The 9592-nt window shown below is 43.0% G+C and overlaps 1 pseudogene; it reads right to left on the bottom strand.

Annotated features, from left to right (window-relative positions):
* Positions 1-8576: 8576 nt before the first annotated feature.
* LOC145410907 (5S ribosomal RNA) lies at positions 8577-8695 on the bottom strand (annotated as a pseudogene).
* Between the last annotated feature and the right edge of the window lie 897 nt (positions 8696-9592).

Raw genomic sequence — 9592 nt, 5'->3', positions numbered from 1 at the left:
CATAACTTTAAGCAGTTATGTTTCACAACATTCGTCACATGCACTTGTCTACTTTTCTAACACTCCTCTATGAGTCTCTGAGGGGCAGTCCTCACTCGCGGTGGTAATCGCTCATCTTCGGGCTCTGGGGCGAGCTCCTGTTGCAGCGGTTCTAAGAGCCATTCCTCGGTACCATAATATGGTTTTACCTTTTCAGCAGCCCTTTGTATTTTTTTTCCACTAAATACATTTTCAATGATATAAACACTTCCATCTAGCAGCACTTCAATCACTTTATACGGGCCGTCCCATTTGGCATTCAGTTTTCTACAGGTACCCGACTGTATGGTCTCTTTTTTCGCCCACACCAAACTATTGACTTCAACCTTCTGGGCTCTCCTCCGCCTGTTGGCCACCTCCCGGTATCGCCTCGTCATCCGTTGGGTCGTATCCTTTATGAGAGTGTGTGCTATCGCCAGGTCGTCCTCCTCTGCATCCACAGAAGGCAATAAGGTACCAATGAGGCGAGGGGGATGGCGTGAGAAGAAGGCATAATAAGGTTGTTGACCCGTGCTCGAGTGTACCGCTTGATTTATGACGGTTTGACACGATTGAAGCAGCTGAGGCCAACGTAAGGGATGTCCATTGCAGAGAGATGCTAGGATGCTTTTCATAGTCCGATGCATCCTTTCAGTGGTGGAATTTCCCTGGGGATGATAAGGGGTGACGTAGAACAAGTCCACCTGGTTCCTCCGGCAGAACTTCTTGAACTCTCCACTCGTGAACTCTCCGCCGTTGTCCAGCACAATACCTCGTGGCGTCCCAAAGTCGGTGAAGTATTACCCAAGACAGTGTATGATGTGTTGTGTATGTTTATCCCTGATGGGATAATATTTGACAAATCTGCTATAATGATCTATCACAGTAAGGACATAGCGGTAACCCTGAGATCCAGCAACCATATCAGTCAAGTCGATCCCGATACGTTCCAATGGTTTACTTACAGGCGGGAAACCTTTCCAAGGTTGCTGCAGCCCAGTTTCACCTTTGAATCTCTGACAAGTGGGACACTGTTTCACATACTCGCATACATCTACCTTTAGATTTGGCCAATAGAATAGTTCTTCGGCTTTCTTAATAGATTTTTTCTGACCTAGATGTCCTGAGGTTTCATGAGCGTGTTTGATTGCTTCTCTACTGATTGACTTAGGAATCACCAAACAATATTGGATGCTACCATCACTTGTTTCACGGGCAAAATATAATAGTTCGTCAATCAGTGCGAACTGGCTCAACATAGCTTTCGGTAGTCTCTTAGCAGGGAGCTTCTCACTACGCAAGTACTTAACTAACTCATCCCATATGGGTTCTTCTCGTTGCTTGGCTCTCATCTCGTCTCGACTAAATCCAAGCCAGTTGGTTTCTGACTGGTGGAATATCACTCTGACAGGTCTAGATAGTTAATCAGCGACTACATTATATTTACCCTTGACGTATTGCACGTTGTAGTCGTACTCACGCATCTCGAGAATCCATCTGTTCATACGTGGGGATTTGGTTTTTCGCTTAAATATACTAGTAAGCGGTTGATGGTCTGTCAAGATAGTAAAGTGGGAACCCCACAAGTAATGGTGAAAGTTGCGGCATGTGAGAACAACTGCCAATGCTTCTTTGTTGCGGAATATTTTCTCTCGCAAGGATTGAGCTTTTTGGAAAAGTAACCAATTGGCAAGTTGGAGTTGTCTGGTTGGATCTGACTTAATACGCCACCAATATGAGTGTTGCTCGCGTCGGTGGTTACAATGAATGGTCGAGTCACGTTGGCTCTTACCAATACTGGCGCATTCACTAAGCTCGACTTCAATTGATCAAAAGCGGATTGACACTCATCTGACCATTCAAACGCTATTCTGGATCTGGTTAAGTTAGTTAGGGGAGCTGCTATTTTTGCGAACGAAGGTACGTGTTTTCGGTAGAATCCGCACATTCCAAGGAATCTCCGAACTTCTTTTACTTTGGTGGGTCTTTTCATTTTGTTGATAGCCTCTATGTTTTTTGGGTCCGGCGTACTCCCGGCCGCTGAGATTTTATGGCCAAGAAAGGTCACTTCTTTTAACCCAAATGTACATTTGCTTAAATTTAACTTGGCCCCATTCTGTGAGAGTAAAGTGAATAGTTGCTGTAAGCGACTCAACAACATGGGGAAGTCATCAGCCCAAATTATCAAATCGTCCAAATAATTCTTTACCTAGCCTTGCTTCAACAATGGAGTAAGAATGTTCTGCATTCGTCGGGAAAATATGGCTGGTGAACATTTTAGTCCGAATGGTAAGCGCCTAAATCTGTAAAGTGTGACTCCATCACTGAATGTGGTTAAATCACGACTTTCCTCGTCCAACATGATTTGAAAATATGCCTCACGCATATCAAGAGTCAAATAGTAATTATGGCCTGCGGCCTGCTCGACTAACTCTTCCAGTCTGGGCAGTGGATAGATATCCGTGGCTAGGTGTTGATTCACGTGGCGATAATCTAAACACATGCGCTTGCTGCCGTCCGGCTTGTTAACTAATACAATAGGAGATAACCAGGCAGCTGTTGATCTTTAAATAATTTCTCTCTCTTCCATGTCTTGCAACATTTCAGCGATCACCTGTTTAGCTTGTTCAGGGTATCGATAGATCGGTCCACGGCTGGGCTGTGGATCTGCTACTTTAATGTGGACGGGGGGACCGCTGATGGTTCCTAGTTCTCCTTTCTCCAAAATGAAGAGAGGATCGTGTTGCAGAATTACGTTAGCTAATTCTTCTTGTCGAGCTGAATCTAAGTGTGGCCATGTCTGTTCATCAATTAGCTTTCGGAGTCGTTGAACATGAGTTCCACTTTCATCTGTTCGATCACTGGTAGGGATCAGGTCATTATGGATTTTGGTTACTGAGTTGACTGTACTTACAGGAGGGTCGTCAATGATTTCATATGAGCCTAGAATGGTACCTATCCGAAACAGTTTGTCTTGTTTGGCTCTATTATTGAGAGGCAAATAGACTAGGCCCTCTGAATTCACCTGTAATAAGTAAGGGTGACTATTATGACTGAAACGTGCTTGTGGGTAAAATAGTAAAGTGGTTTTAGGCTCCTCACTCACTGGCACGGCAATGAATTTGGTTTGATATGGGGTGAGTCTCTCTACTGTTACAAGAATAATTTGCTTCAACTGTTGAGGGTTCCTGACGGCTCTGATAGGTGTGGCCTGAACTCGTTCAACTTTTCCTTTTCGCCGCGGAACATAGTTCACGACATACGGGGCTCCTCCCCACATTAGCGCTCGTTGTGCACCATTCCAGATCAACGGAGATTGTCCGAGGACATCACATCCCAACAACATTTCAGTAGTCAAGTAGGCGTTCGGAACGACTGGACACCACTGTTGAACTTTTTCATCTCCCACTCTGATATCTACGTTGACCATACCCAGGATACGGAGTGGCGCTCCTGTGACTCCCTGTAATCTCGGTGGATTTCTCCTCATGTTTATTTCCATTCCTAACCGCTTCGCAGTGGCCTCTTTAAGTAAAGTATATCCACTCCCTGTGTCAACAACAGTTTCCACTATTTTATCATTCACGTTGACACTTATTGTGGGCGATGTTATACCTGCGGTTAGTCAAATAGCCTGATGGGGGAACTTTGAGTGGCGGTCTGCCTCGCATTTGGACTGGGTGGGTGAAATCTGTTATTGCCCCGCATCGCTGCGCTGCGGTTTATGCGCCCTGGGCAATCATTACTGCCTCTACGACATCCCAACCTACGGCAATCAAAACAGTGGCCTGGTGGTGGTTTGGCCCAACATTCTTGCAACGTGTGTGAACTCTTCAAACAATGACTACAGTACTTTCGCCTCGGTGTTTCAGGAGTAGATTGTTTTTGATTAAGTTGTTCTAGATTTGTTTTCAAATCCCTTAATTGAGCTCTCAATTCAGTCACTTCCTTGTCTGACTCGGATTGGCAGTTATCATGGGATGGTCTTGGTGGATTATCAACTACATTGGTATCTGAGGGATTTTCACTTTTATTGTCTCTATCCGGCATTGCATTAACTCTGGTGGTATACCTCTCTTCGAGAAGCTGCCTTTCATTTTCGATCCTGTCAATGAATTTACGGAGTGGATATCCGTCATCAAGGTAACCTTCCAATTTTTCCCTAGACTCAAGTGGAAGACCATACCACAGTTTCTTCTTGATCCGTTTATCTCGCGAGGGAAACTTTTCTTTCGGGAGCTTTGTTTTGAGAGCCGCATGCTTACACATGAACCTATGTACAAACGCCTGGGGTGATTCCTCCCAGTCATAGGTCATGTTCTCTAACTCTTGCCAACCTCGATCTACACTCAGCTCGATGGCAAACTCCGCATTCAAGAATTTTTAAAGCTCGGGCCATGACAGTGCAAAATGTTTCTTTTGATAATTATGAATAAAAGTGGCCAATTCAGAACCCATTCGACTCTTGGCAACCTGGATTCTAGTTGCGTTGCTAGTATGAGTTTGTTCCACCGCCTCACAAAACATTTCGAGGCGAGATGTAGCTTCTATCCCTTGTAGCTGATTCAATTCCAAAATTGGGATATCGCGCGGTTTTGTGAGAAAGTGATGTGAACTCATAATGTGTGGACAAGGGGTCGAGTGTGAAAGCAGCATTCTGTTAGTAGCACCGAACTGTTCCTCAGCCTCATCCAATTGAATGGTTACATGATCTCGCCCTACCTGTGACGGATGATCAGCTTCCGGCTGCGTCTGAGCAAACAACTGTCCATATAGAGACATGGTGACTAATGTACTATTCTTACTCACAAAAAAGAGGAAATTAAATTTTGAAATGTTGTCTCTTTACCTTTCACTTCCCTTCATTTTCTCACCAACGCCATTAATTTGGGAACGATGAATATCCCACCGCTATTGCCACCAGTGTGACGGTAAGGATATTTATGCCACTGGCTGACACCAGTGTAATGATAGTGGATGTTTATATTCTTACCTGTTGTGGGTACTGATCAACTCATCCGTAGATAATATAAGTGGTACTCGACTTAGTATAGTAGATGGTAAATATTTAAAAGAAATAATTGTGGTAGCGTTTGTAGTTTTTGGCCGAGTTTAGATTTAGTCGGTACCACAGATGGTTGTCGTTCCCTCAGCGAAGGAATCTTGAATTGGAAGGGGAGTGAATTTGGCTTGAGGACATAATTTCCTTGCTTAGGTGTACTAATAAAGAAAAGAAAGTGATATATACTTTACTTTAATAATTCTGTTAATTTCCACAAAAAAGAACATTTCTTTTTTTCCTAATTACATGACCCATTTTAGTATGAGAGAAGATTGTATATGTTACCAAGGTTTTTGGGTGATCATTCCTCTAACATTATTACCAGACGAAACATTTTGATACACGCGAGGTATGGAGTTGTTGTACTTTACTTTCTTTTTGGCCGTTACTCTTGGGCTCAACAATGGCCTCAAGACAGGGACTTTTTTACGGGTATGAATTGTCTGTTCGGGCTGGCATAGCCTCGAATCAATAAGAATGATTATTTGTGTTCATCTTTCACCCACATAATATATTCTCCTCGTGCAATTTTCTCGATTCCCACATCAAGTCAGTATTATTTACAGTTCATCATCAACAATGTTATATAGTCACTAGAAATACATAATCTCATCGGGCTTGTCTAGCCTCGAGGAATAATTAAAAAAAAAGAAATATAATCACCAGGAACACCCAATCACTCGGGCTTGTTTAGCCTCGAGGTACAACTCAAATATCACATTATTGCTCACAATCACTAAGTTCCCTTCCACGCTCCTGATTATTTTTTTCTAATAAATTAATTTTAAAGTAAGAGAACAGTTAATGAATTTGAATTTTTCCTTTCCGTTACCGATCATATCACTTTTATATTTCTATTCCTTATCTACAAAAAAAAGTTCACTTGATAGGATCAATAACAACATATCAACTTCTTTCGGTTTGTAAAGTAACTCGTGGGTAGTGTACGTGTGTATGTAAAAGTCTACGGGCAATACTATGGGAATAACGTCGTGCCCACACGGACGTCGCCGGTGTCTGAACGAACGTCTATTAGATACGACGTCTGGAGCTCGAGTGACTACGTCGGGCAGCTAGCGACGCCACTGCTCAAGTCAAATGAGGTGGTATTTTTGAAATATGGTGGGTTTCAATTCTCTTTACAATTTATTTAGCAGTGTACCCATGGCGCCAGGACTTTTGACTGAATTGGGGAAAATTTGGGATTTATTCCTTACTTAATTTAGATACTGATTCTATCACTATCTCAATTTGAATCTGAGAGCAGCTCATGCCATCTAGTGACGGCCAAGATAAACGGAACTTTAAATCCTCACAAATGACATTATTTAGGCCTTTTGGACTGCTAATCTTACATACTTGTGTTCTAGCAGCTTCATTAGCAAACATTCCACAACTAGGTAACGGAACGAATTGTATATTTCATCATTATTCTGTTTAAGGTTTAAACTCGGCGCCCAACAATGACAAGAAAAGTTGCGCGGATCTGTTATTCGTTACTCTACTTGATGGGGAATTCCCATAGTTCAACATCCACAATTACATCACCTACTGCATAGATACAGAGATACATGTAAAAATAGTTAACCCTACATTAATCATTAATATATGAATTACTACTTAGGGTAGGAACTTATAGACTAATATTCAGGTTACACCCTATCTAACTTAAAATTACAGTACTACTAAATACATACATGAATATCAAATGTGTGGCACTACATAACCGCACCCGTGGACTCGCACTAAATCCCCCCCCCCTCCCTCCACTCCCACGAGAGTACACCCACCCCAGCCTCATCAAATCCCCATCGGGTGACTGCCAGTGTGAGACCATATACACATATACTCTCTTGTATGTGACGCGGCATAGACTAAGTTAGCTAGGGCTTCGTCTATGTGACGCGAATATATTATATTAGCTAGGCTTTCGTCTCTGTGACGCGGACTCCTAGGCTTAAGGTTGAGTATATATCTATATTATCATCTCAGTTTTGCCGGAGACACTATGCCCTGTTGTATATGTATGTGTCACATGTCATGTGGCTGAATATTTCTGTGGATTACTTGTTGTGATACTGGATGGATATATTGTAAAATCAGTCAGGTGCGATCCCATATTAGACGAGTTGAACTAGGAATTGAGAGTGATCCTTGTAACTGCTATTGTATCCACCCAGCTTTGATCATGGAATAGTGTATGTGTGTATTTTTAGTAAATATATAAGTGTACTCTTGGACCCAAGGTGTTTGTGTTTTTTCCTTCCTGGCTGACCCTGACCCGGTCTGGAACAAAGAACCCCACATTGTACCATACCTAGGACCGAGAAGTCGGAACCTAGAATACGCTGCATAACATTTAGCAACAAGATATATTTCTTACTTGTGAAATGTGATGCCATCTCTCTCTGATGAATTCCCGCATCCTTTGCATCCAGAAGCAGCACACCTGACCGTGGCACTCTATATTACGGAATCATCAGCTGTTTTTAACCCATTAACTGCAGGACGTCACTTTCATGATGCTCAGGCGCAATGGATCATACCGTGGGGCGTCACTATTGTGATTCTATGTTATTTTGAATTATCCCGGGCTTACAAGTGGTGGCTTGTATCATCTATCATTACTGCCAATGTCCAACACTAGTCAGCACTCCAAATCTCATCTGTACTTCCATCCATTGTTGACAATTTAGCCATTTCTCCCCGTTCCTGACTCCCCTCCCTACCTCCCCTCCATTACCCTGTCCTCTCACCTCCCCGGCCGCGCTGCGCTAAAGCAAATTTCCCCTGGAATTATCCACTGATTTCATCCATTGAAATAAGCCCTATGCCTTATTCTTATACAAAATAATATATACCAAAAAGAAATAAGGTAAGTGATAGTGCTATACACCTTGATTTGGCTAATTATCACCTGACAACACCTCACGTGCACTCGTTCACTAATTTCCCACGGAAATTTCCTCTTTGAAATATGCCGTATAATCTATTCTCGTAAAAAAAATTTATATAAGAAAGGAAGGGAGAAGCCAAAGTGACAATTACATTCACCTGGAACTACCTACTTTTTTCTGTATTTTTGAGAATTACTACTTAATCATTTTTTAGTATGTACTGCTACTGTCCACCAATAGTCCACACTCCTAATCTCATCTGTACTCCCATCCATTGTTAACAATTTAGCCATTTTCCCCCGTTCTTGACTCCCCTCCCTACCTCCCCTCCAGTACCCTCTCACCCCTCCCTACCTCACCTCTTTACCCTTTCCTATTGCCTGCCCTGCCACGCTGCGCTAAGCAAATCTCCCCTGGATTTTTCCACAGATTTCATCCATTGAAATAAGCCCTATGCCCTATACTTATACAAAATAATATATCCCATCCATCCATTGCCAGATGCCATGTATCCCAAACGGGGTGGCCAAGGGCTTAGAGTTAGTTGTTTTACAGGGAGGGGCACTAATCCTCCACCAACCCCACTTGACACGTAGGGATGCCAACAGCATCTGGTGTTCCCAGGCGGTCACCCATCCAAGTACTAACCAGACCCAACGTTGCTTAACTTCGCTGATCGGACGGGAAGCGGTGTACTCAACGTGGTATACCAAAAAAAATAAGGTAAGTGATAGTGGTATACACCAGGAATTGGCTAATTATCACCTGACAACACCTCACATGCATTCATTCGCTAAATTCCCACGGTAATTTCCCCTTTGAATTATGCCTTGTAATCTATTTCTGTAATAAAAATATATATCAGAAAGGAAGGGAGAAGCCTAAGTAACATTTACATTCACCTGGAACTACCCTATTTCTTTATGTATTGCCGAGATTTTCTACCAATAATTTCTTAGCATGTAAGTTAGCAGCTGTCAGCCCCATTGTCACTGTTAACCCTTGCCTTCTCAGATAAGCCACGCCATTTAGTTCTTTCTCCTCCTCTGTGGTCAAAGCATGTCGCACTCGAGCCCCGCCATTTCTGCCGCTTCTGCGCCCATTGCAAAGGGCCCCGTGACCTCTACACCCAGAAAAACTCATGGGGGAAGCAGGAAAGGACTAAGTGACTCTGCAGTGGAACATGAACTTTTTTTTTTTTTATGTGAGGAAGAAGGAACCAATGGCAATGAGCCCGCAATACTGTTCCCTCCAAGAGAAAAACAAAATACAAGAGAGAGCCAAATTCAAGATCCATTCATTTCGAGATGCCTGGACACACTGCGTTTGAAAGACTGGAGATCATAGGAAGCAGGAAATACAGACGGAGGGAGACAGTTCCAGAATTGACCTGTTGCGTAAATGAAGGACTGGGAGTAACGGTTGACTCTTGCATTAGAAAGTTGGACAGAAAAGGGGTGAGAGTTTGCTGCTAGATGGGTGCTACGCGCCCGTTGTAGAAGTGGAGGAATGCAAGCAGACAGTTCAGAGGAACAGTGACCAATGAAGTAGTGACAGAAAAGAGATAAAGATGCAACACTGCGGCGAAGAGATAGAGGTTGAAGGGAGTCAGTAA

This window comes from Coenobita brevimanus, chromosome 86 (assembly GCF_032717465.1).
Source record: "Coenobita brevimanus isolate Jiangsu-jjx chromosome 86, ASM3271746v2, whole genome shotgun sequence".
Lineage (NCBI taxonomy): Eukaryota > Metazoa > Arthropoda > Malacostraca > Decapoda > Coenobitidae > Coenobita > Coenobita brevimanus.
Note: the sequence above shows the minus strand (reverse complement) of the source record. Positions and strands in the feature narration are given on the sequence as shown.